General features: G+C 41.2%; 1 protein-coding gene across 6 annotated transcripts in view; it reads left to right on the top strand.

The window, feature by feature from the left end:
- Window positions 1–25,172, top strand: part of BAZ2B (bromodomain adjacent to zinc finger domain 2B) — a 353,162-nt gene that overhangs the window by 89,093 nt on the left and 238,897 nt on the right. For 5 of the 6 annotated variants that reach the window (XM_073305587.2, XM_073305577.2, XM_078847946.1 and 2 more), the window contains exon 4: window positions 2,656–2,698. The exons of the other annotated variant lie outside the window; for it this stretch is intronic. The gene's annotated coding sequence lies outside the window, so the exon portion shown is untranslated. The remainder of the gene's footprint in view (window positions 1–2,655; window positions 2,699–25,172) is intronic. 6 annotated transcript variants of the gene reach the window in all.

Raw genomic sequence — 25,172 nt, 5'->3', positions numbered from 1 at the left:
GAATCACAACACATGTATTTGTGGGTTCTCATGAAGTGTTGGTAACCACATGGATGATAGTTGAGCGGTGTGTTATATTATAAACTCTTCATTAGATTGCATGTGGTGTCCAGTGAGAGGCAGGTTTCTTCATCCAAACTACAGATGGGATGCCCAACAAACATGGGTCTCTGTCAAACAAGAAATAATGATACTAGTTTTAGCTGCGTAAAAAGTTTATTAAAACAGGCGACACACCAAATGAAAGAATTCTTGTTAAAGCTTAATATAAGCAAACATTGGGACAATGTGGCTGGATCTCTTTAGTCCTGGACCATTGGGTAATTCCTAGGTCTCATTTTAACTATCTAATGGCGCTGACCATTCTATTCTGTAGAGGTTTTTTAAACCATACTGTGCCCTTCATGATCCCATCTCAACATCCCTACCAGGGCTAGCTGATGCCACATTCCCTGCATGAAAAGAACTAACTATGGCTTCCTGCTTTGCCTCTATTACTTGTTCAAAGCTGTTTCTTGTCCTGGGTTTCTCTCTTGCTGTTTTGTAGAGTTGGCTCCCAAGTGCAGTTGGTCCCACTAGATGGTTTCCTGACTCTTTCCTCCTGCCTGTGTTCAGCTGCTGGCTCAGTTGCATTTTGGTTAAGCTACTCTGAGGCCTAATCTACATTAAAAAACATTTTCTGGTATAGCTATGCTAGTAAACCCTCCTAATGCAGACACAACTTCTATTGGTGCAAGAGTGTTTTTGTGGATATAACTTATGATTCCACAAACAAAATCAATTACATTGGCAAAAGCACGTTTTGCTGGTATAACTGTCTTCGCTAGGGCATTTGCCAATATAGAAATGTGTATGATGTTAAAAAAAAAAAAAACCCCACACCCTACTCGATGTTACTATACTAGCAAAAGTTTCTAGTGTCATCCTGACCTGAGTCTAGCACAAGAAATCAGGCTAGCCTAGGCGGTGCAAGCTCCCTCACAAATGACAATAGCTTAATCTTGAACACTGAGAGGATTAGTTCTCACCTCACAGTTGATGCAAGTTCATTGTCCTGATTAGTTTGTCCCATAGGGTGGGTTCAAAAGGTGAATCGGTGGGCTTAAATTTCCAGGTGAAGTGTGCACTCTGAAAAATGCATATTTCATACTACGGTACTTGTGCAGCTCTGTGAAATGCATGCATTGAGGGGGTGGACTCTTCAGTTGGACGCACAACTGTGACTCTTATAAGAACAGTACTAGTCCACAGTTACTTTAAGCCCTAGTACAGATTTTTGTGAATTTCCTGACTTTAGCATGTTTAATTTGTAACCATCACATTTAAATAATTATTTTGCAATGGGTCTCCATCTAAATGTAGAGAGAGTTGACCTGAACTTCCTCCATGCTTTACACAATGTTGTTTTTCTGATTTGTACTTGCCATGTCACTTCAAAATAGTATAGATCAGTGGTTTTCAAACTTTTTTTTTTTTGAGGGCTGCGGGGAGGCCTCGGAATGAGGGATTCAGGGTGTGTGTGTGTGGGGCTCTGGGCTGGGGCAGGGGTTGGGGTGCGAGAGGGTGTCAGGGCTCTGGGTTGGGGATGCAGGCTCTGGGCTGGGGATGAGGGGTTTGGGGTGCAGGAGGGGGCTCTGGGTTTGGGGTGCTCAGGGCTGGGGCAGGGGATTGGAGCATGGGCTTTACCCCGGGTGGCTCCCAGTCAGCGGTGCAGTGGGGGTGCTAAGACAGGCTTTCTGCCTGTCCTGACACCGCGGACCGTGCTGCGCACCGGAAGCGTCCAGCAGCAGGTCTGGCTCCTAGGGGGAGGACACTCTCGCACCGCCCCCCCCCCCAGCACCTATTGGCCAGTTCCTGGCCAATGGGAGTGCGGAGCCGGTGCTTGGGGTGGGGCAGCAAGTGCAGCCCCGTGGCCCCCTCGCCTAGAAGCCGGACCTGCTGCTGGCTGCTTCCAGAACAGATAGGGACTAGCCTGCTATAGCTGGGCAGCACCACCGACAAGACTTTTAACGGCCTGGTCCGTGGTGCTGACCAGAGCAGCCGCGACCCAGTGCTTTACATTCCACGACCCAGAACTTGGTTGCCACCCGCAGTTTGAAACCCATTGGTATAGATGTGCTCCATGCAGGTTATGTACAGGGAAAAGTATAACTTAAAATTTTATTAATTTACCATTCAAAGGTAAACTATATCAACTGAGCTCTGTTTCTAAAATTAACTTATTTTCACTCAATATATATCCATTCTTCACACAAATAGCTCTGCTTTTTGTGTGTGAATAATGTAAAATATTGCACGCTCTTGGACATATTTGTGATTCATTTTACAATGAAGTTGGCAGACTTAAATGTTTCTTTTTGTAGATGAGGAAATGCAGAAGCATGGTAATATTTTACAGCTGTGGGTTGAAATGGAAAAATATTTGCCTGAAGAAATTTCCTTTAACTTGGAAAGTTATTTATTATTCATAACTCTCTGCTTGTTTTTCTAAATCTAAGGCACCACTTTAAAAACATATTTTAGTAGGTGAAAATAGAATATTGTAATTCTAGACTTTTTTTTTATGATGGAAGCTGTATCTAAATGGTTATCGTAGTATTTAAATATTTTCCTTTCACAGCAGGAGCTGATCTTTTTAAATTTTTTTTTCTTTAGGGCTATTTAAAACAAACTCAGACAGCAAAGTTGAACCATAAAGGTAAAAAATTTAATCTATTTGTCATCCTAAAAAAGTTAGTCTGTTTAGACTTAACAATAACTAATATACTTCCTTGCCACATCCTGAATTTAGGATTTTGTGTTTGCAACACTTGAAGTCACAGCCATCTGAAACAATGCAAGGGATGCAGGAATGAAATGTTGCAAGGAGAAAAGAATTGGCAGGACCTTGTTCTACCTTTGTTACAAAAATGCATTAGCATTTTTTAAATCTAAATGTATATTCTTTTACTGATGTAGGGGTGTGGGTTTTTAAATTTTGCTTTAAAGTTTAGATTTTCAAAAAGGCATCTAGCTTTAAAAAAACTTATCTTACATTACATAACACACCTAAAAAAACCCCAAACCTGCTGGAGTTGTACTGGCAACAGTTAACTAGATTACACATTAGATGATGAACTAATATTTGATTTCACTGGAAAATAATTCTAGTAGTTCTTCAGTAAAACAAGTTTGTTACCGAAAGGTACTGGTTATCTTGCTGTTTGTAATTTGGTAGTGCCAAGAAATCTCTGTCATGGACCAAGACCTCATTGTAGTAGGCACAGTTTATTGAACAAAAAAAAAAAAAAGAAAAAAAAAAAGAGAGAGAGAGAGATGGTTCTTGCCACAAACTGCTTACAGGATGCTAGAAAGTAGTAGTAATTAAAACTCAGGGTGGTAACATATTTGGTCAAGTCATTACATAACAATGCTGCAGCTGTTTATTACCTATGTGCCTTTTGATGACCATGTCATAGAGTAATATTGAAATCTGGTTTGAAGAAAGGCCTGTGGTCACCCCACCTGACATATACAGGGGTCTGTCTTGACTCTTGTATTGGATAATATGGAGATGAAACAGAACTTGAATTAATAGTGTAGAACTTCACCAGAAGAAAAATACATAATACTTACTATAAAAATGTTAGTTTTTTTTCAGTTGATTGGTTAAGGGTACGTTTACACCAGTAGTTTTCAACCTGCAGCCCGCATGCGGCCCAATTAACACACAGCTGCAGCCCAGCTGTGTGCTAAAAAAACCCAGATCCTGGCTGTGGGGCAGGGTCCAGGTTCCAGCTGCCCAGGCCTGCGGCTCCGCTCTTGGCCCCGCTCTGAGGAGGGGTCTCAGGGCTGGGGGTGCTGGGCTTAGGGGTCTGTGGTTCTCAACCTGTGGCCTACAATTATAAATAGGTTGAGAACCACTGGTCTACTCATAAAATGCTGCATCGGCACAGCTGTAGCGTTTCAGTGAAGAGGCTGCTATGCCAATGGGAGAGAGTCTCTCATCAGTGTAGTTAATCCATCTCCATGAGAGGCAGTGGCTATGTCGACAGGAGAAGCCTTCCTGTTGACAGCATTGTCTACATTGTGGGCTAGATCAGAACAACTGCGTTGCTCAGGGGTGTGGATTTCTCTCATCCCTGAGTGACTTAGTTATACTGCTATAAGTTTATAGGGTAGACCTTGACTAAGACAAAATACACTCGAGTTGAAACAGATACAGTAGAATGATGGAGCCACTTCTATACTGAGTTGTACTCTAAAAAAAAAAAAAATTAAAATTTAAAAGTTGTCTGAAAAGACACTAGATTGCTCTTTATCTGCAAATAACGTTCATACGCTGTTAAGGTTGCATAGTTAACATAATTGTTCTAAAAATCAGGAAATGGAAAATGGTATTGCTTCTATAGAATAGTTAACTTTGGTCATGTTTTATATCTCTAGTATTTGATACTATATGTTTATTACAAGAATACTGGGAACTGAGAATACTACATATCTGAAAATCTGTGGATCTGTCTGTCCATCTCCCACCAGTGTTTTAACACATTTTGTCCTTGCCTATCACAACACACTCAGAATCAGGATCATAGCATGACTTTTCTTTTTTGCATTTCTTAACTTCAACTTCAACAATGCATTTAACATATTTTTAAAAAAGAACATATTAGGCCTGAATTACTAAAGCATGTGTCTAATTCTAGGCACTTGAGTAATCCCAAAGACTTCAGTGAAGACTGCTCATGTGCTTAAAGCTTGAGTATATTGATCTTCTGAGGCCTTAACTTTCCCAGTTCTTTACATAAATGTAAAAAAGCTGAAAACCCTCATTAGGTTTCTTTAAAATGTAAAAGCCACATATATAAATAAAGTGAAACTGACCCCTGAACAGAGTGACCGCATAAGACCTATGCATCGTGTAAGTATTGCTTAAAGCCACAATTCAACAGAGCATTTAAGCCTATGCTTAAATGCTACTTAAGTCAATTGGATTTAAACAGTTGGTTAAAGTTAAGCACGTACTTGTGTGTGGGCTGAATTGGGTCCTGTTTCTGCTGAAGTGGAATTTTAAAGCAGTATGTAAGCCTTATGATAAACCACTGCATAGAGGTGAATAAGCTAAGTAGTGTATCCCTAACATAAGTATGTCCAATTTCTTAAGCCATGATTCTGCAAAAATTCTCACACATGTTTAATTTCATGTACAGGAGAAGTCCCATTGACTCCAAAGGAGCTAATTTTACGGAAGTCTTGGCATGATCAGGGCTTTACATTGGATTAGTCATATTAGTAAAAATGACTTAGGTGAGGATGGGTTATCATGATCAGATCTTAGGGTTTTTTTAAACAACATTTATACTTACGAATGCATGTTATTAACAGGTTAAATGTGCACCTTTGAAGGAAAATGCATATGTATAGTGCCATAGACAAGTTGTTCTCAACCAGGGGTACATATACCCATGGGGGGTACTCAGAGGTCTTCCAGGGTTTACATCAACTCATATAGATATTTCCTACTTTTACAACAGGCTTCATAAATAGCCCTAGTGAAGTCAGTACAAACTAAAATTCCATACAATGACTTGTCACACTGCTCTGTGTACCATACACGGGGGGTGACCAAACTGTGGCTCACGGGCCACATGCAGTTCTTTTACCGTTAAAGTGCAGCTCGCGGAGCCAGCCCTCCCCATTCTCCACCTACTAGACGTGTTGGGGGAGCTCCGGATCTCTGCCTTGCAGAGGGGTGGTGGGGTAGGTGCTTCTGCCCGGTGGTGGAGCGGGGGGTCTTGGGCTTCAGCCCTGTGGGGAACACCTGCCGGGGCTTGGGGCTTCAACAGGAGTGGGGCTGGAGCCCTGGCAGGTGCCTCCTGTGTGGGTGAAGCCTGGAACCCTGTCAAGTGTGCCCTGGCTCTCGACCTTCTGAAGACTGTTGTACGTGGCTCCTAGTGTCAGTAAGTTTGGCCACCCCTGCTATACACTTAAGTACACTCTTTTTATTCAAATTCGTTTATTTTATAATTGTATGGCAAAAATGAGAAAGTGAGCAATTTTTCAGTCAGAGTGTGCTGTGGCACTTTTGTATCTTTGATTTTGTAAGCGAGTAGTTTTTAAGTGAGGTGAAATGTGGACTACTCAAGACAAATGAGACTCTTGAAAGGGATGCAGTAATCTGGAAAGGTTGAGAGCCACTGCCATAGACAACCCTGCAGGTATGTACTTGAGATGGCTGGCCTGTGCCATTGCTGCTGCTGCCCACACTACAGTGTCTATGCTCCTGTTTTTAGCGAGATGAGCTGGGAATCACACCCTTCGCTTCCAGTGTAGGCGCAGTCTGATTGTCCATTGGAAAAATGAACTGTGCATGTGAAGCCTCTGACTTAATGACATTTTCTGTTGTGCGTATGCAATAGCCTATTTTCAGTCACGGATAACTTGAATACTATTCACACAATTTTGTTTTTCAAATGTGGTTGTGGACCTCAGTGAAAACTACTTATGAACAGATTTCAGCCACTTTTTAATGTTGTGTTGCACGAGAAAAGATTGAAGTGTGTGTAGTTTTTGTTTTGTTTTTTAAATGTGGAAAAAGCATGCCTTTCCTTGCCTTCACAGAACTAAAGCAGTGTGAAGGGATTTTGTTCAGACTTTCCACAAAGATTCATCTCTGGCTGGAGTCAAAGCATGAACATTTCAACACAAAAAATAACTTTTCCAGAAAGTTATCAGGTGATGAAAACGGGCAGCCACCATCACTTAGTACTAAGCCAGTTGTGATTGGACTATGTGGACTTACTGCTTTACTCCTGGGGGAATTCTGCGCCACTGTGCATGCACAGAATTTATATCCCCTGTGGATTTCTTTGCTTTCCCGCAGAAAAATTACTTTCTCATTGGGAAGCAAAGGGAAGCCACAAGAGTGGTCATGAGATCCTCCCAAGCTGTATGTTTCGGGTGCCCAGGCAGCCAGCAGAGAGAGAAATCACTGTGGGGCAGTAGGCAGGACTGGGGAAGACCCTGCTGGTGTCTCCTATGTTGTGCCAGGCTCAGCTGCTAGTCCTGGCTGGGCTGGGGAGGATGGGACTTCCTCTTCCCTTGCATGGCACCCTCAGATTTTTCTGCCAGCTGCAGGAAGTTGTGCAAACTCCCCCTGCCCCACTTCCTACACCCATCGCTCCTCAGCTGCAGAGGGAGAGATCCCTGTAAGGGGAGCTGCTCCCCCATCCGCCCAAACCCGGTGCATCCAGACCCCCTCATACTCAGACCATCCCACTGAGCTTCACTCCCGCGTACTCAGACCCCCATGATGCACCTGAAGCACCCCAATGAGGCACCTGCACCTCACTGAGCCCCAATCAGTTGCCCCTGGATCCCCACCCACTGATCCTCACTCCCCCAGCATCTGGACCCCCACTGACCCCTGCACACCCAGAACCAACTTCACCTGGACCCCCCCTGCAGAGTCCCATTACCATTGCACCCAGAACCCCCCAGCAAGCCCCTGTGCATCCAGATACTCCCCTCCCCCCGATCCCCCACTGAGCCGCCTGCACCCAGATTGCCCTCACAGAACCCTCTCAACCCATACCCGGATACCCCACACTAAGCCCCTTCACACTTGGATCCTGCCTTGCTGAGCCAGCCTACCCAGACCTGCTGCACCTGGCACGGAGGGGCAGGGCATTGGGGTGTTTCTGGGGCAGGCTCGGTCCTTGCTCTGTGTCAGGGTTGGGTGCAGCTTCACTGCTGGGTTCATGTCCCGGGGGAGAGCTGTACAGTGATCTCCCACCTCTGTGCAGCTAGTGGCCTGTGCTCCCCAATGCCATGTCGGAACCTCCACATTATATGACAAATAAAATTTGCAGAATTTTAAAATATTGTGTGCAGAATTTTTAATTTTTGTGTGCAGAATGCCCTCAAGAGTAAGATATGCATACCCAGTGTTCATAGTGAGCCTATTAAGGATATGAATTGATCCCCATTAAAAATACATTGGACATATGGAGTAGCCCTATTTTTAAAACTAAATACACATTAGGTCATCTTGCTTCTACCAGATAACATGTATTTTAAAATCTCTTAAATATGCATTTTTCTGATGGCTGAAGCCTCCCAAGTAGTAATAAGTGCTGTTTATTCATTTTGTTTTTTAAAACAGAAATTGAATGCCATTTTTTTTTATTTAACACAAAACATCTCTGATGAAATTGAGAAAAAGTCAGTAAATTCAGCAATATCCGATATGCCAATCGGAATGTCAGGTTCTATGCCTCATATCGTGGCATTTGTCCCTTAAGTTATGATTACATGCTGTTTTTATTCTTCCTGTGCATGCTCTATTCTTTTCTTCTTTGCCATCCCAAAACAGTACAAATGTCAGAAATCTTGTTTTTAAGTGTTATCTTCCTGTCTTCTTTATTTTTTATATGAGAATCTTTTAATGTGTATTTTTATATAGAATAGGGAATGGAAGTATTGGATGCTCAAGATTGATCTTTAGAACAATTCTATTTCCACCTTTTCCTTCAAAATACAGTAAAGTTAACTTTGATGGATAAAAAAACCCCATAAATGACTTAATTGACATGCTGTTAGTAAAAAGTTAATTACTTATTTAGCTATAAGTAATATATAGGTAAAGTTTCCTGTAGTGAAAATGTCATAGAATAATTTCCAAACTGTAGAGTGTGTGTGTATGTATATTTATATATCGGACGCGTGTGCACACACCATAACTAAATCACAAGTTGCCATTGCTACTGCTACTCCTCCAGGATAATATTAAAGAATAAAACTGTTGCACTGATGTGAGGAGCCAGCTTCACTTTATGAAATGAGCAAACACAGTATGCACTTTTCCAGAGGTTTCATTTTAGTTTGAGACTTCAGAACAAAAATCTGTGTTTCTTCAGGAATGCCTTGTAAAACTGGTTGTGTGCATGGTTGCCATATGCATAGCTGATCGTGATTTCACTAATAAAAGTAGGGTTTTTTTATTTGAATCGGTCACTCTTAATTCAAACTAAAAACATATATTTTTAAGTCTTCCTTTTTACAGCCATTCATTTTAATACAAGTGATATTTGGCTGGATTCAATGATACAATGGATTTTACTTTATTCACTTTCATCTTTTAAACTGTAAACCAGATTACCAAAATTCAGACTTGTTTGACAGATTTAAACAAACCTTTACCAACTGATGCTTTATTGTAATTTAAATCATATTATTAATAGATGCTTGAGCTAACCAACTTTTGCTAACATTTGGAAAGGAGTCATACACCACTCCTATTGCTGATTAAAACATTCATGAGTTATTGAACCCAAAATTCACAGGTTTCAGTGGGGTAGCCGTGTTAGTCTGTATCAGTAAAAACAATGTGGAGTCCTTGTGGCATCTTAGAGACTAACAAATTTATTTCGGCATAAGCTTTTGTGGGCTATAATCCACTTCATCAGATGCATGAGTGGAAAATACAGTAAGCAGGTATAAATATACAGCACATGAAAAGATGGGAGTTGCCTTACCAAGTGGGAGGTCAGTGCTAACAAGGCCAATTCAGTTAGGGTGGATGTGGTCCATTCCCAACAGTTAACAAGAAGGGGTGAGTATCAACAGAGGGAAAATTATTTTTTGTAGTGACCTAGCCACTCCCAGTCTTTATTCAGGCCTAATTCGATGGTGTGAAGTTTGTAAATTAATTCCAGTTTTGCAGTTTCTTATTGAAGTCTGTTTTTGAAGTTTTTTTTGTTGAAGAATGGCGACTTTTAAGTTTGTTGTTTGAGTGTCCAGGGAGATTGAAGTGCTCTCCTACTGGTTTTTGAATGTTACAGTTCTTGATGTCTGATTTGTGTCCATTTATTCTCTTTGTGTAGAGACTGTCCGGTTTGGCCAATGTACATGGCAGAGGGGCATTGCTGGCACATGATGGCATATATCACATCAGTAGATGTGCAGGTGAACGAGCCCTTGATGATGTGGCTGATGTGGTTGGGTCCTATGATGGTGTCCTTTGAATAGATATGCGGACAGAGTTGGCAGCAGGGTTCGTTGCAGGGGTTGGTTCCTGGGTTAGTGTTTTTGTTGTGTGGTGTGTAGTTGCTGGTGAATATTTGCTTCAGGTTGGGGGGGCTATCTGTAAGCGAGGACTGGCCTGTCTCCCAAGGTCTGTGAGAGTGAGAGATCGTCCTTCAGGATAGGTTGCAGATCCTTGATGATGCGCTGGAGAGGTTTTAGCAGGGGGCTGTAGGTGATGGCTAGTGGCATTCTGTTGCTTTATTACAGGATAGGCCTCACAAAGAAAGTATCAGTTGGTAAGGGTTTGTTTAAATCTGTCAAATAAGTCTGAATTTCAGTAATCTGGTTTACAGTTTAAAAGATTAAAGTGAATAAAGTAAAATCCATTGTATCATTGAATCCAGCCAAATATCACTTGTATTAGGCGACTTCTGGGTACCCTTCTGGCTCTGTCAATCTGTTTCTTCACTTCCCCAGGTGGGTATTGTAGTTTTAAGAGCGCCTGATAGAGATCCTGCAGTATTTTGTCTCTGTCTGAGGGATTGGAGCAAATGCGGTTGTATTTTAGGGCTTGGCTGTAAACAATGGATTGTGTTGTGATGTGGTTTGGATGAAAGCTGGAGGCATGTAGGTAAGTATAGTGGTCAGTAGGTTTCTGTTATAGGGTGGTGTTTATGTGACCATTGCTTATTTGTACTGTATTGTCCAGGAAGTGGAATCTCTTGTGTGGACTGGTCCAGGCTGAGGTTGATGGTGAGGTGGAAATTGTTGAAATCCAGGTAGAATTTCTCAAGGGCCTCCTTCCTGTGGGTCCAGATGATGAAGATGTCATCAGTGTAGCGCAAGTAGAGTAGGGGCGCTAGAGGACGAGAGCTGAGGAAGCGTTGTAATTCACAGTAACTTAGTCATTATTCTGCAAATCCAAAGTTTTGCCTCTCTAATGATTGTAGGAAGTTTGTCCTGTAAATCATGGTGGTTTTTATATGATTTGAAATAAAAGTATTTGTATGATAGCTTGTGGATTAATAACTTTTAAAATAATTATTTTAATTTTTTTACTTTTTAAATGTACTTAACCAAATTAATAACTGTTTTACACAAAATTCGTTTGGAATATGCTTATTTAACAACCAGTAACACAGGTGCGATGAACAATGTTTTCAAGCTACAGAGGCCAAAGATTTCCCCAAATTATGCAGTTGTTATCCTCTCTACTTTACTTCAGTTTTTCTTCTTAGGTGAGAGTTTTCTTCTCTTAATTTCACAGGCACAATGAGCCAAATTCATCCTAGTGTAATTCCATTCTTGTGGAGTTGCAGAAAGCGTAAATTTAGCGAATAAATAGTAATACTTTCTAAGATAATGAGTTCCCATATTTGTCTTCTCTAAAATCATGTAATAACCATATCCCTTACTCACAAGCAGATATGGTTTTAACTTCCAGTGTAACTTAGTCTAGGCAAGTCCCGTGAAGCCTCAACTACTGTTTAGTCCATTTTGGTTCAAATTAAGAAGATAATAGTATCAACTTGTTCTAAAGCAGCACTTTGTATGTGTCCAATACATTGTATTTAATCAATTTAAGATCCGATTAGTATTTTCCCTAAGCAGTTAGTATCAAGACAACTAATGTGTGCAATTTCCGTTTAAACATGGTGTGCACACTTATGTAAAATGGATATTACTTTAATAGATGTATCTCTATAGGCATGTCCTGGGGATTAATTCACTAGTGTTTCTAAAGTGTCCTGGGGGACCTCATGTGGAAAGTGCTGTAGAAATGTAAAATACTGTGAATGCAAATTTGAAGATACGGTGTTTGAGTAAATATGACGTTCATAATAGTGTGTGTGAAATTTACAAAATTCATGAAATTGGCAAATAGTTTTTATTATTTTAATCTCCTCACAAGAAATATTTTTAGAGGGGCTTCAAACTCTGTAGGGATGCCTACCAAGTCCTTGGATTCCACACTGTACCCCTTTCTAGTTACTGGCCTATGGACTCATCCTTTCTTGAATTCCTGCTTCTCTGTTCTCCTTCACAGACTACATCCACAGTCGCATTCGGGAAAGCTTCCAGAGGTGTGGTTTCATCTTACAGAAGCTTCTGGTATTACTATCTTTTCTCTGTTGGCTGGTTTCAGAACACATGTATGTGACCTCCATGATCCTGTTTGCTTCTGAGGTTTTTTTTCCTGCCTTTCAGAGTAGGTGTCAATTGTTAAGTGGAGGTGAATCCCCGCCTGCTTTTCTTCCATCAACAAGCGAACTTATATTAAGGAACTCTGTTTTTAGGAGACCAACAGATTGTAACTTGATTGTAACTTCCTCTTCATTTGTTTACAAAAGAAATGGTATATCGTACCTTAGCAGACCTTTCTGCGGTTACAGCTTTCTTGCATGAAGTCTTCAGGTGTGAATAGACATTTAAGGTGAAACTTTCAGAACTGCTTAATATTGAGCTAAATCTATTCCCATTGAAGTCAATGGTAAAACTCCCTTAGAAAATTCCATGCTTTATCTCAGTCACCATTTTTAAGAAATACAGGGGAAAGGATTTTAGCAAGAAACACTACACGCAGATTCTAGGTGCAGGTTAGGTGCAAACTCTATGTTTGAGCCCTGATTCCCTCTCTGTCCCTCAGTGAGTTCTGTATTACCTCCCATCAGTTTTTCAATGTGCTCTCTCTTCTCTCAAGAGTTTTTTTTTTTTTTTCCTCTCAAACTCAGAGCAAATTTATTTTTGACAGTTACAGGTTCACCAGTCAGCCCTTTGTCTTAGCAAATACTTGGGTCAAGCATGTGCTTGCTTCCTGAACCTGGGCAGCCACGGGTGGGGGGTGGGAAGTGCATCAAAAAGTGAACGTTATAACCTCCCAAAAAACAGAGTAGAAGTTTCTTTTAATAAATAGCCACTAATAAAATCTGCAGGCTCACTGTTCCTGTTCGCACTCAGCCATAATCAAAGGCATGTGGTAGGGCCTTTGTCATCTTGCTCAGGCAGTAGGTTAAAAATATGTGAGCAGTCTGAGGTAAAATTTCATGGTTATCACTAGTTCTTTCATTTTAGTTCTTTGTTTTTATACTTTTGTTTTTGTAATTTACCCCTTTTTCTCCTCCCATTTTACTAGGCAGACAATATAGCTATATAGTTTATGGCCAAGACTTACATTATCAATGCTTCAGGAATTAGCTCCTAAGGAAAGAGGAGGGGATACAAAAACAATGTCTAACCTGGCATCTGAGAGCATGGTTTCTGCCAAATTCTGTTTGCTGGCTAGAGGAGGTGGAGTCCCTTATTTATTTTCCAACTCCAGTTTCCAGAGATGTTTCATACTATACCTGGCTGCCATGATATTGCCAATAATTTTGTTTGGTAGTAATATTGTAAGGTCAGTTCTACGAATACCATGTGAAAAATTTGTGTGTGCAGCTCATGTTGTTTTGAATTAGTTGCTAGCATAACCCTTCACCCATTAGCAGAATTAAACAACTTTATAATATAAATAAATATAAACAGGCATCTGTGTTACAGGGGAGAAGTGAAATCTGTCTGAGGCACATAACACTTTTTGTTCAGACCTAGTTTGTTTTTGGGGTGGTTTATCTCAGATTGTTTTAATGAAGGTTTTGACTCTTAGTGTATCATACTGACACTGATTTGCACTTGCATGCAGATGCACAATTTTCACCTGGGATATTGGCCAACTAAATACAACTTGCAAAGAGTTTGAAATTACATATTGTATAGAGCTGGATTTTCTAACTTCCTTATGCACTGGAACAGGTGAAAATTAAACTCCAGTACAACCAAAGGGGATCATCCACAGGCTAAAATTATTTTGATCAAATATGCTTCCAAATTGGATGTTGGAAATCATCCACAAGCATTTTACCAGTGGTAAACCTGTTTTATCTAAAAGTCCGTGCTATACAGTGTCCTACAGATGACTGTTTTGACTACTGTAGAGAACTTCAGAAAATTGTCCAGAAATCTGTAATCCTGCTACTTTGTGTTAGTTCCCACAGGCAACCCTGTTGTAATGCACTTTATCACAAGAAGAGAAGACAGAATAAACCTTTTGAATTAAGAAAATTTGCAGGTGTGGAAAGACTTCCTTTACCTCAGTTTATCTTCTGTTTGTGGGAGAATTCCAGCACAGAGAGTCTTAGTAACTTGCAAACAAATCTTTTTGAGTGCTTCCTACACCATAAGGGAAACTAGGCCTTCAACATGTAACAAGCTAATCCTGTTGCCTGGTCTGAGAGCAAAAGTGTTGTTCCCTGACATGATGCAGCTAAAGGCAAGCAAAGCATGCATTTTCTTCAGAAGTGACTCCATTGACGCCAATGATGCAAAACTGGTGCAAGTGAAAAGAGAGTTAGTGGATTTTTTTGTTTTAATTTTTTAAAAAATCTTTCAGCCTGTATGCTCTTCAGGATACTGGTTCTGAATTTGGCAAACTTCAGGTGTACACAAGACTTCACTGAACACAGTGGCCAAAACATGCAACCAAGTGAAACTGAAATGGAGATGGAAGTATTTTATGAATCATATCTATGTCCCTCTTATGTCTCTTAACCATTAGATGTTTCTCATGATTCCAGTCAATCAATCATAAGTGTAAATGACACTGTGTCCTAAGTGCAGTAGAAACAGTAGTTGTCTTGTGCCACAAAAAGGATATTTTCCTCTTATTGGGGAAACGGTTAGTGTACCTCTACTCGTCTATCATAGACTTCTACCATGTACCTTTAATTGTCATGTTTATTAATGCTTTGATCCATTGAAAACCTTCTGTTGTACCAGTAGTGTAATGTGATACGAATTTAAGCCTCAAAAAGAAAAAAAGGCCCTTTTAAGCCAGTTGAGATATATATTTTTTATACTCCTGATGGCATTTTGCACCAAAAAATAAAAAATACTGAGCACGATATTTTAAAAGTCTGCAAATTTTATTTGTCAAATAAATATGGAAGGTCCCGCATGGGATTGGGGAGCACAGGCCACTGGCTGTACAGAGGTGGGAGATCACTGTGCAGCTCTGCCCTGGGACATGAACTCAGCAGTGAATCTGCACCCAACCCTGACAAAGTGCAAGGACCGGGCCTGCCTCAGAAACACGCCAGGGCCCTGCCCCTCCATGCCAGCTGCTGCAGGTCTGGGCAGGCAGGCTCAGCAAGACAGGATCCAAGCGTGGAGGGGTTTGGTGTGGTTTGAGAGGGTTCTGTGTGGGGCAATCTGGGTGTGGGCAGCTCAATGTGGGATCTGGGTGCTGGGGAGATCTGGCTGCACAGGGGCTTGTTGGGGGGTTCTGGGTGCAACGGTAATGGGACTCTGCATGGGGGTCCAAGTGAAGGTGGTTGGGGCTCAGTGGGGGTCTAGGTGTGGGGGGAATAGAGCTCGGTAAGGGGGGTCTGGATGTGTGTGCAGGAGGTTAGTGAGGGTCCAGATGCAGGGGGAACCAGGTGCAGCTACTTGGGGCTTGGTGGGGTGGGGATCCAGGTGCGGGTGGCTTGTCAGGGTGGTCCAGGTGCAGGGGAGTGGAGCTTATCGGGGGGTTCTGAATGTGTGCGGGGGTGAGGCTCAGTGAGGTATGAGGGGGTCTGGGTGCATGGAGGTTGGAGGATGTGGGAGAAGCTCGCTGTACAGGGATCCCTCCCCCTGTAGCTCAGGAACGATGGGAGTAGGAAGCGTGTGTGTGTGTGTGGTTTGCACAGCTTCCTGCAGATGGGGGAGAAATCTGGGGTGGGTTTGATCTGGCCCCGGATGCCATGCAGGGGAAGAGGAAGTCCCATCCTTCCCAGCCGAACCGGGACTAGCAGCTGATCCTGGCGCAGGGAAGGAGCCACCAGCCAGGTCTTCCCCAGTCCTGCCCCCTACCCCACGCTGATTTACCTCTCTGCCAGCTGTCCTGGGCACCCGAAACATACTGTTGAGGAGAGTCGCATGGCCGCTCTTGTGGCTTCCCTTTGCCTCTCCCTCAGAAAGTAATTTTTCTGTGGGGAAACAAAGAAATCTGCGGGGGCCATAAATTCTGCACATGTGCAGTGGCCAAGAATTCTCCCAGGAGTTTTTTTTTTTTCCACTAAAACACGTTACCCAGAGAATTTTATTTGTAGTAGCTACCTCTTCTGATTACAGTTTATCAAGTTCTAATACCTCATATCCAATTTCTCTATTTCAGGGGTGGGCAAACTACGGCCTGTAAGCCGTTTTAAGCTGGTCTGCGAGGCACACCATGTGGCTCGGCCCCGCTCCGGCGTTCCAGTTGGGGCACTGGGTCGGGGCCGTACCATGCAGCTCCCAGAAGCCACGGCATGGCCCCGCTCCGGCTCCTATGCGCTCCAATGGGAGCTGCAGGGGAGGTGCCTGTGGATGGGGCAGCGTGCAGGGCTGCCTGGCCGTGCCTCCTGATAGGAGCTGGAGAAGGGACATGCCGTGGCTTCCGGGAGCTGCATGGTGCGGCCCCGACCCAGTGCCCCGGCTAGAATGCTTAATAATCTTATGAAACACTACTGTTTAAATAGTGCTAAACCAGAACTAAGGTGGCCTATTTGAATTACAGGAGTTGTTTAAAAATTCAAGAGGTATATTTTGTTTACCTCTTCATCTTCACATCCCAACACATCTTACTATTACCTTTATATATATTGCATACTTTAGTTTGTTATATAAGGCTTTTGTTAAAATGCTACTCCCAATATGAGGCTGTATCATTCCGATTTAAAAGGGAATTCCCTCTGTATAATGCATCCCCTACAATCTTCAAAATACTTAAATCCCAAGGATAGCTTTATAAAGAGTGACTATTGTGACTATGATACATGGTTTGGTGTTGCCATCTGATGGTTGTACTGTGGGATCACTATGTGACAAAGGAGAGTTGGTGGTCTCAAGTCAGTTCGTAGTACAAAATGTGTGTACAGTGGGCAGCTGAGGTGGCTGTCTTAGCAGAAAGATCAGGAATTTAATGGGTATGGGTCCTTTAATGACCTGGATGTCAAGAAGTGGCCGTCTCAAGTTACAGTTAGGTCTCTGGTGGATCTGTGTGAGGAATTTGCACAGCTGTGGCCTGTGCTGTGGGTAGATGGAGAGCAAAGTCATCACTCTAGTACTTTTTTCAAGTGCTACAATTCACTTTTGCTTCTTAAAAAAAAAAAAAAAAGTGTACTGGAAGAAAGAGATGGATGGACTGGAATGAGTTATATTTTGGTGAAGGAACCTAAATGTTTTCTAAGGCAGAAATACCCTTCAATTTCTATAATCTCCAGGTGTGTTTCTGCTGTCTTTCACTTTGACTGTCTGGCTAACTTTTGAGAAACCAGAGATGTAATTTCACAAGGACATTTAAATGGTTTGTTTACCAACAGAGTGTAAACAAACTTGTTTTTGTACTTTGTCGGTGATGTGGATATAGGTAGAAATATGGTCAGACGTAAAGCGGATTTAAACGTAATTATATTTGTATTAACACTTATTACATTTATTAACCAATTCACTTACAATATCACTATGGTTAAGTAGGTGCCCTCCCTCACAATTTGTAGGTGTGGTTAGTTGAGATACAGGGGATACCTCCAGTTTTTTTTGAGAGGTGCCGATAGATTTACAACTTTTAGTGGACTAGGGACTGAAGTAATTTGTCTTTGGTACAGACCCAAGAGCAGTGCCTCTGTGGAGATAGATAACTGTTCATTAGTAAGGCTATTAATCTATTATTTTTCCCCAAAAGAAAAGGAAGTTGTTGTTCAGGGATGTTCTGGCAACATGGAGTAGAATAATTTATTTATTTATTTTTGTTTACTTGATCCATTTTGACTCCTAATTTCATTAGATCTCAGTAATCCTCTGTGTTTTGAGAATAGAATGATAAGCAACTTTATAAACTACAACGAATATCTGGAGCACCTGAGTTTAGAGTTGCAGTGTTGATAAAGAGATTTCAAAAATAAAGGTAATGGCTTTCTGATCTATGTTTTGTAAAGACAGGAAAAGCTTGGGCTTTTTCAATCTCAATATCCATGATCAGAATGGGCAGCTTTGTACCACTCTGAGTTGTTGTTTTTCATTCTTTTTAATTTATTTGTTCCATTTTCTCACTTTCTGACCCTTTTTTGTCTGTTTAGTTTTCTTAAGTTCTTTTTTTTAAATACTCTATCTCCTTGAATTAAAAAATTATCTTAAAAAAGAAGCATAAATCAGAACTGCCTTCTCTTTCTGTCTGTTTCTTATTACCTGGCCTTTTCTTCTTGTTCTCCCCTATACCCCCTACCTCTGCATGCCTGTATTTCCCCTTTATCCTGCTTGGCCTTCTCAGAGCAAGACTACACTACCTTGCTACAGTGGCACAGCTGCACCAATACAGCTGTGCTGCAGCAGCACGTCTAGTGAAGATGCACTACGCAGATGGGAAAGCGCTCTCCCGTTGGCATCATTACTCCACCTACACGAGAGACGGAAGCTATGTCGGTGGGAGAGTGTCTTGATGTAACTTGTGTCACTCAGAGGGGTGTCGTTTTCATGGCCCATAACAACATAAGTTACATCGACTTAAATGGTAGCGTAGATCAGTCATCAATGTTACTTCTCTCTGCCAAAGTGACCGAATGAGCTGATAAGACCGCTTTATGTCAGAATTGCACACTGATCATAGCGTCTTCATGCTGACCTGGAAAATAAGCATTTTTTACAGATAAGACACTATATAATAAAAAATTAAAGGAAGTTTGTGGAGCAGCCTGATGGCTTTGTGGTTAGTGTCTTTGTTTCATTGTGCTTCCCTTGTTTGTCTGTCTGTCTTCCTGTTGACTTTTTGTTATCCTTAGATTGTAAGCATCTTTTATGTTTGTACAGTGCCTAGCACAATGGGACGCTGGTCCATGATAGGGGTTTCTAGGTGCTGATAGGCTGCCAATGGAGGTCCTTTCAGCTTGTGCAATGAAAAGTGAAATCTCAAAAGAGGAAGGTGACCCATTGATATCACTGATGGGAAAGCCCTACACTGCAGACTAAACCTCTGTCATAGCTACTCCTACTTTCCAAGGAGGACAGGATTGGAATCCTGTCAGAGACCATCAATATTGCTCCTTAACTGAGCAATATGTTCATTATTAGGTAAAAGAAAGGACTCCTTGCCTGTAGGGTTGTGTGTATTACTTTTGACTACACTGGGTAGCAGAGACTGGGACCAGAAATAAAATTCAGGCCTCCCAAATGGCAATGGGAAACATCTGTCTACAGGGAGCTGACCAGCCTTCATTTCTATTTGTATTTTTTTTTCTTTCTTAGTTTTTGCATGCCAGGTCAAATGGTTTGGCTTCTTCTGATGCTTGAATTGGCTTTTCCTTTGGCTTTGTTTCCTGCCTGACTGACAAGCGATGATGTTTCCTGAAGGATGGACATTTTTTGTCTTTATCCTCATTACACAAAGGCCCTACAAATAATTTAAATCTTAATAGAAACCTCCATGAAGATGTTGTCTATCTTCCTTAGTGCTACAAAAGGCCAAAATTAAAGTTAATGCAAAAAGTTTGTTCATCCAGCCCAGGACAACGAAAGAGATTATTTGAAGTGGACACAAAGATAGTGATGTAATTTTGGAAAGTGAATTAACTCGGCTAGAAAGGTTATTTTAACATAAAACAGTGAAAGGAAGAAGAAGAAAAAAGAAGAAGGTGCCCTTGAAGTGAAAATCAATACAAACAGGATAAAAAGAAAAATTCTCATCCACTTCTTACAGCATGCGCATCACCATGGTGTGAGTGATTATACAAAGGTCTAACTTTCATTAGCCAAACGAGAGTATGATTGGAACAAAGTTGTGTTCTCCACACCTCTTGTAATGTAAGCTTGAACAGGAGTGAGGAATCTAGGATTAATTAATGAGGATTAATCTTGACCTGCTAACGCATGTGAAAACTACAAACTGCCTTGTCTTCATTAGAGAGGCAGGGTGATATCCTTTATTGGATCAATTTCTGTTGGTGAGGGACAAGCTTTTGAGCTTACACAAAGCTCTTCTTCAGGTCTGGGAAATGTACTCGGGCTATGTCTACACTACATATTCGGTATAACTTGCTTCGTTCAGGGGTGTGAATAATGTACAACCCTGAGCAACGTAAGTTATACCAGCGTAAGCACGGTTGTAGACAGCGCTATGTTGTTGAGAGAGCTCCTGTTGACATAGCTACTGCCTCTCACAAAAGCAGGAGTTAAGCCAACAGCAGAGGTCTCTCCCATTGGCTTAGGGCATCTTCACCAGAAGTGCTACAGCTGTGCAGCTGTAAATGATGTAGCACAGACATAGTTTCAGAGTGTCACAGCTAAATACAAGGTGGAACAGATTGTTTAGCATATGTAGTTAACATGTATTTCACAGGACCATTCAAGGTGAAGTGGCATGTTAGGCTTTTACCTTTTGTTAGTTACCATGTGTTCACTAACCTGGTAAGCTAGTGAAGACACAAAGCCTAACTGAAAATTTTGGTTTAACTGACTTGTTCAGTGTCATGTAAGAAGTCTGTTGCAGAGCCAGGAATAGAACAGAGCTTTTCTGGGTAGCATTCACCTGCCTTCACCAAAAGAACAGCCTTTCTCTACTTGTAATTCCCTGCCTCATTCTTTATGCACCTTCCAACTTCTAGATTAGATGAGGCAGAAATCGTACACGTGTGTGTGATCTCCTGGTAATCATAGATCCTCTTTATCCTCTATCTTAAAAAAAAATATAAGTAATTAAAAATAATTGGACCACTAAATAGTCTCTTAAACAGTAACCCGTGGAACTCTTTGCTTAGCTTTTTGATCCCAGATTAGATTTTACAATAAGGATGAAGTGGCTTATTAAGAGTGGCCATAGTGGGTCAGACCAATGGTCCATCTAGCTCAGTATTCTGTTGTCTGTCAGTGGCTGGTGCAAGATGTTTCAGAGGGAATGAATAGAACAGGGCAGTTATTGAGTGATCCAGCCCGTTGCACAGTCCCAGCTTCTGGCAGTCACCAGTTTAGGGACACCTAAAGTAAAAGCTTTATCCTATACTAAATATGGTGGTAGACGGAGGCTAGGTAGGTCATCTGTACTGCACAACTATTGGTACTGATAGTATTCTTCCTTTCATTTTGTATAGCAATTGCAATAGTAGTTAATCAACATGTCTGTCTTTCACTGCTTTGGAGATGGCTGTGACAGCATGCTTCTTATCTACCAACTGTACACAAGTGACACGTATGGAAGGCTGCACAGAGAGGATGACATTTCTTTTACTCTGTACAGACTGTGCTTGCCAGTCCCGACATGCTGAGTCAGATAGAAATTCTGTCATGTCCCTGGAATGTTGAAGTCAGTGAAAACTGAATTCAGTGATGCAAAAAAGCTTTCAGCATTTTCAGACAAACTTTCCCAAAAGATCATTTTTCACAAGTCTTGAATCCTAATCAAAATATCTAATCATGATGTAGACCTTCTTGTCATTGCTGACATCATTACTTTCATCCATCATAACAGCGAAAGGTCCTGATCTTGCAAGGTTCATGGCTTGACTGTGTCAGATGTGCTGACAGAGCTTTGATGATGCACACAGTTTTTTGTCCTTCCACAGGGAAATATTTTTTTGGTAGCTGAATCTGAGAATGTCTTCTTGTCAAGCTTTGTGACATGGTCAGCAAAGTGAATAGTAGCAACACTTCAACATTTGTAACTTTTTCACTGAATGATTGTTGAGTATTTTAAAAAGCATTTCTGTTTCTCTGGAAAGGTAATGACGCTACACCACTGACATGTTTTGCAGCAACACGAGATGTTGCTTCAGGTTGTTGATTCCAGAACTGCCAGTGTAGATATTTTTGTAGTATCGAACACCACACATTAGAGACATGTGTTTTAACTGAAAATGTTTCACCTCATTCTGGAAGAAATTTTGAGCTATACAGACAACAACTTTTAGGACTTGGGGTCAAATTTTTCCCGTGTATTATGAGGTTTTCCCTTTACTTATTATTTGTATTGCAGTAGTGCACAAGAGCTAATGAAGTTAGTGGCCCCATTATGCTGGACACTGTAGAAGCACACAGCAAGACACACGGTCCTTGCCTCACGTAGTTCACAATCTATTTTTCAAAGATTGTTTAAAATAGGGCTGTCAATCGCAGTTTAACTCATGCGATTAACTCAAAAAAATTAATCACGATCAATCACACTGTTAAACAGTAGAATACCAATTGAAATGTATTAAATATTTTTGGATGCTTTTCTACATTTTCAAATATATTGATTTCTGTTACAACACAATGCAAAGTATACAGTGCTCACTTTATATTCTTATTTTTATTTGCACTGTAAAAATGATAAACAAAAGAAATAGTATTTTTCAGTTCACCTCCTACAAGTACTGTAGTGAAATCTCTTTATCATGAAAGTGTAACTTACAAATGTAGATTTTTCTTTTTTTGTTACATAAGTGTATTCAAAACCAAAACAATGTAAAAGTTTAGAGCCTACAAGTCCACTCAGTCTGTCTTCTTGTTCAGCCAAACGTTAAGACAAACAACCTTATTTACATTTACGGACGATACTGCTGCCTGCTTCTTATTTACAATGTCACCTGAAAGTAGAACAGGCGTTTGCTTGGCATTTTTGTAACCGGCATTGCAAGGTAATTACATGCCAGATATGGCTAAACATTCGTATGTACCTTCTTGCTTTGGCCACCATTCCAGAGGACATTCTTCCATGCTGATGATGCTTGTTAAAAAAATAATGCATTAATTAAACATGTGGCTGAATGCCTTGGGGAAGAATTATGTCTCCAGCTCCGTTTTGCCCACTTTCTGCCATATATTTCATGTTATAGCAGTCTCGGATGATGACCCCGCACATGTTTGTTTTAAGAACACTTTCACAGCAGATTTGACAAAACGCAAAGAAGATACCAATACAAAATTTCTAAACATAGCTACAGCAGGTTTAAGAATCTGAAGTGCCGTCCAAAATCTGAGTGGGACGAGGTGTGGAGCATGCTTTCAGAAGTCTTAAAAGAGCAACACTCAGATGCAGAAACTACAGAACCCGAACCACCAAAAAAGAAAATCAACCTTCTGCTAGTGGCATCTGACTCAGAGAATGAAAATGTACATGCATCGGTCCGCTCTGCTTTGGGTGGTTATCGAGCAGAACCCATCATCAGCATGGAAGCATGTCTTCTATAATCATGGTTAATGCATAAAGGGACATATGAATCTTTAGCGCATCTGACACATAAATACCTTGCAATGCCAGCTACAAAAGTGCCATGCGAATGCCTGTTCTCACTTTCAGGTGATATTGTAAACAAGAAACAGGCAGCATTATCTCCTTCAAATTGTAACCAAACTTGTTTGAGCGATTGGCTGAACAAGAAGTAGGACTGAGTGGACTTTCAGGCTCTAAAGTTTTACATTGTTTTATTTTTGAATGCAGTTATTTTTTGTACATAATTCTACATTTTGTAAGTTCAACTTTCATGATAAAGAGATTGCACTACAGTACTTGTATTAGGTGAGTTGAAAATACTATTTCTTTTGTTTTTTACAGTGCAAATATTTGTAATCAAAAATAAAGTGAGCACTGTACACTTTGTATTCTGTGTTGTAATTGAAACTAGTATATTTGAAAATGCAGAAAACACCCAAAATATTTAAATAAATGGTATTCTATTGTTTAACAGTGCGATTAATCGAGATTCATTTTTTTTAATCGCTTGACAGCCCTAATTATAAATCTTATATGTTAAAAAAGTACCAGAATGTGATTGTTTAAAGGACTGAAGTATTAAAACATGCTTATACTACTGGAGGTTTAGCTAGTAGAATGACATCTTAATTTTGTGTCATGAGTAACTTGCAAGTATTAGAAAGCTAGTGAAGATATGCCCTAACTCCTGCTTTTGGCTGCTGATTATCTGATGTGTAGAGCAGCCAGCCACAAAACTGGCCCAATCTGTCATGTCTTTCCTTGATTTGCCTTTGCTTACTTTTGCTATACTTTTTTTGTTTTTCTTCTTGGTTTCTGTCCTCCGTTTCCTTGTCTCTTGCTGTTTTTCTCTCCTTTTGCTATTCTGTCTCTTGCTCCCCCCCTCCTTTTCGTTTGGTGGGCTCTTCAATATTAACAGTCTGAAAATAGCTGATTTATAGGATCCCCTATAAAGCAGGTGTCTGGGGGTGGAGTGGGACATAGGTGTTTAAGGTGACCAGACATTCCTATAAAATCGGGACTGTCCTGATTTTTAGTCCTTTGTCCCGCGTCCCGACCAATGCACAGTCAGGATGCCATTTGTCCCGATATTGTGGCCGCTCCAGCGTGTTTTTTTTTTTTTGCTTCGGCAACTCCTCTCCGCCCCCTCCCCCCCCTTTTTTTCTTTTTTCTTCCCCCATGTGTCCCAATATTTTGTCCGTTTCATCTGGTCACCCTATAGGTGTTTTAGAATCATAGAATATCAGGCTTGGAAGGGACCCCAGAAGGTCATCTAGTCCAACCCCCTGCTCGAAGCAGGACCAATTCCCAGTTAAATCATCCCAGCCAGGGCTTTGTCAAGCCTGACCTTAAAAACCTCTAAGGAAGGAGATTCTACCACCTCCCTAGGTAACGCATTCCAGTGTTTCACCACCCTCTTAGTGAAAAAGTTTTTCCTAATATCCAATCTAAACCTCCCCCACTGCAACTTGAGACCATTACTCCTCGTTCTGTCATCTGCTACCATTGAGAACAGTCTAGAGCCATCCTCTTTGGAACCCCCTTTCAGGTAGTTGAAAGCAGCTATCAAATCCCCCCTCATTCTTCTCTTCTGCAGGCTAAACAATCCCAGCTCCCTCAGCCTCTCCTCATAACTCATGTGTTCCAGAACCCTAATCATTTTTGTTGCCCTTCGCTGGACTCTCTCCAATTTATCCACATCCTTCTTGTACTGTGGGGCCCAAAACTGGACACAGTACTCCAGATGAGGCCTCACCAATGTTGAATAGAGGGGAACGATCACGTCCCTCGATCTGCTCGCTATGCCCCTACTTATACATCCCAAAATGCCATTGGCCTTCTTGGCAACAAGGGCACACTGCTGACTCATATCCAGCTTCTCGTCCACTGTCACCCCTAGGTCCTTTTCCGCAGAACTGCTGCCTAGCCATTCAGT

Source organism: Lepidochelys kempii, chromosome 11 (assembly GCF_965140285.1).
Source record: "Lepidochelys kempii isolate rLepKem1 chromosome 11, rLepKem1.hap1, whole genome shotgun sequence".
NCBI lineage: Eukaryota > Metazoa > Chordata > Testudines > Cheloniidae > Lepidochelys > Lepidochelys kempii.
Note: the sequence above shows the minus strand (reverse complement) of the source record. Positions and strands in the feature narration are given on the sequence as shown.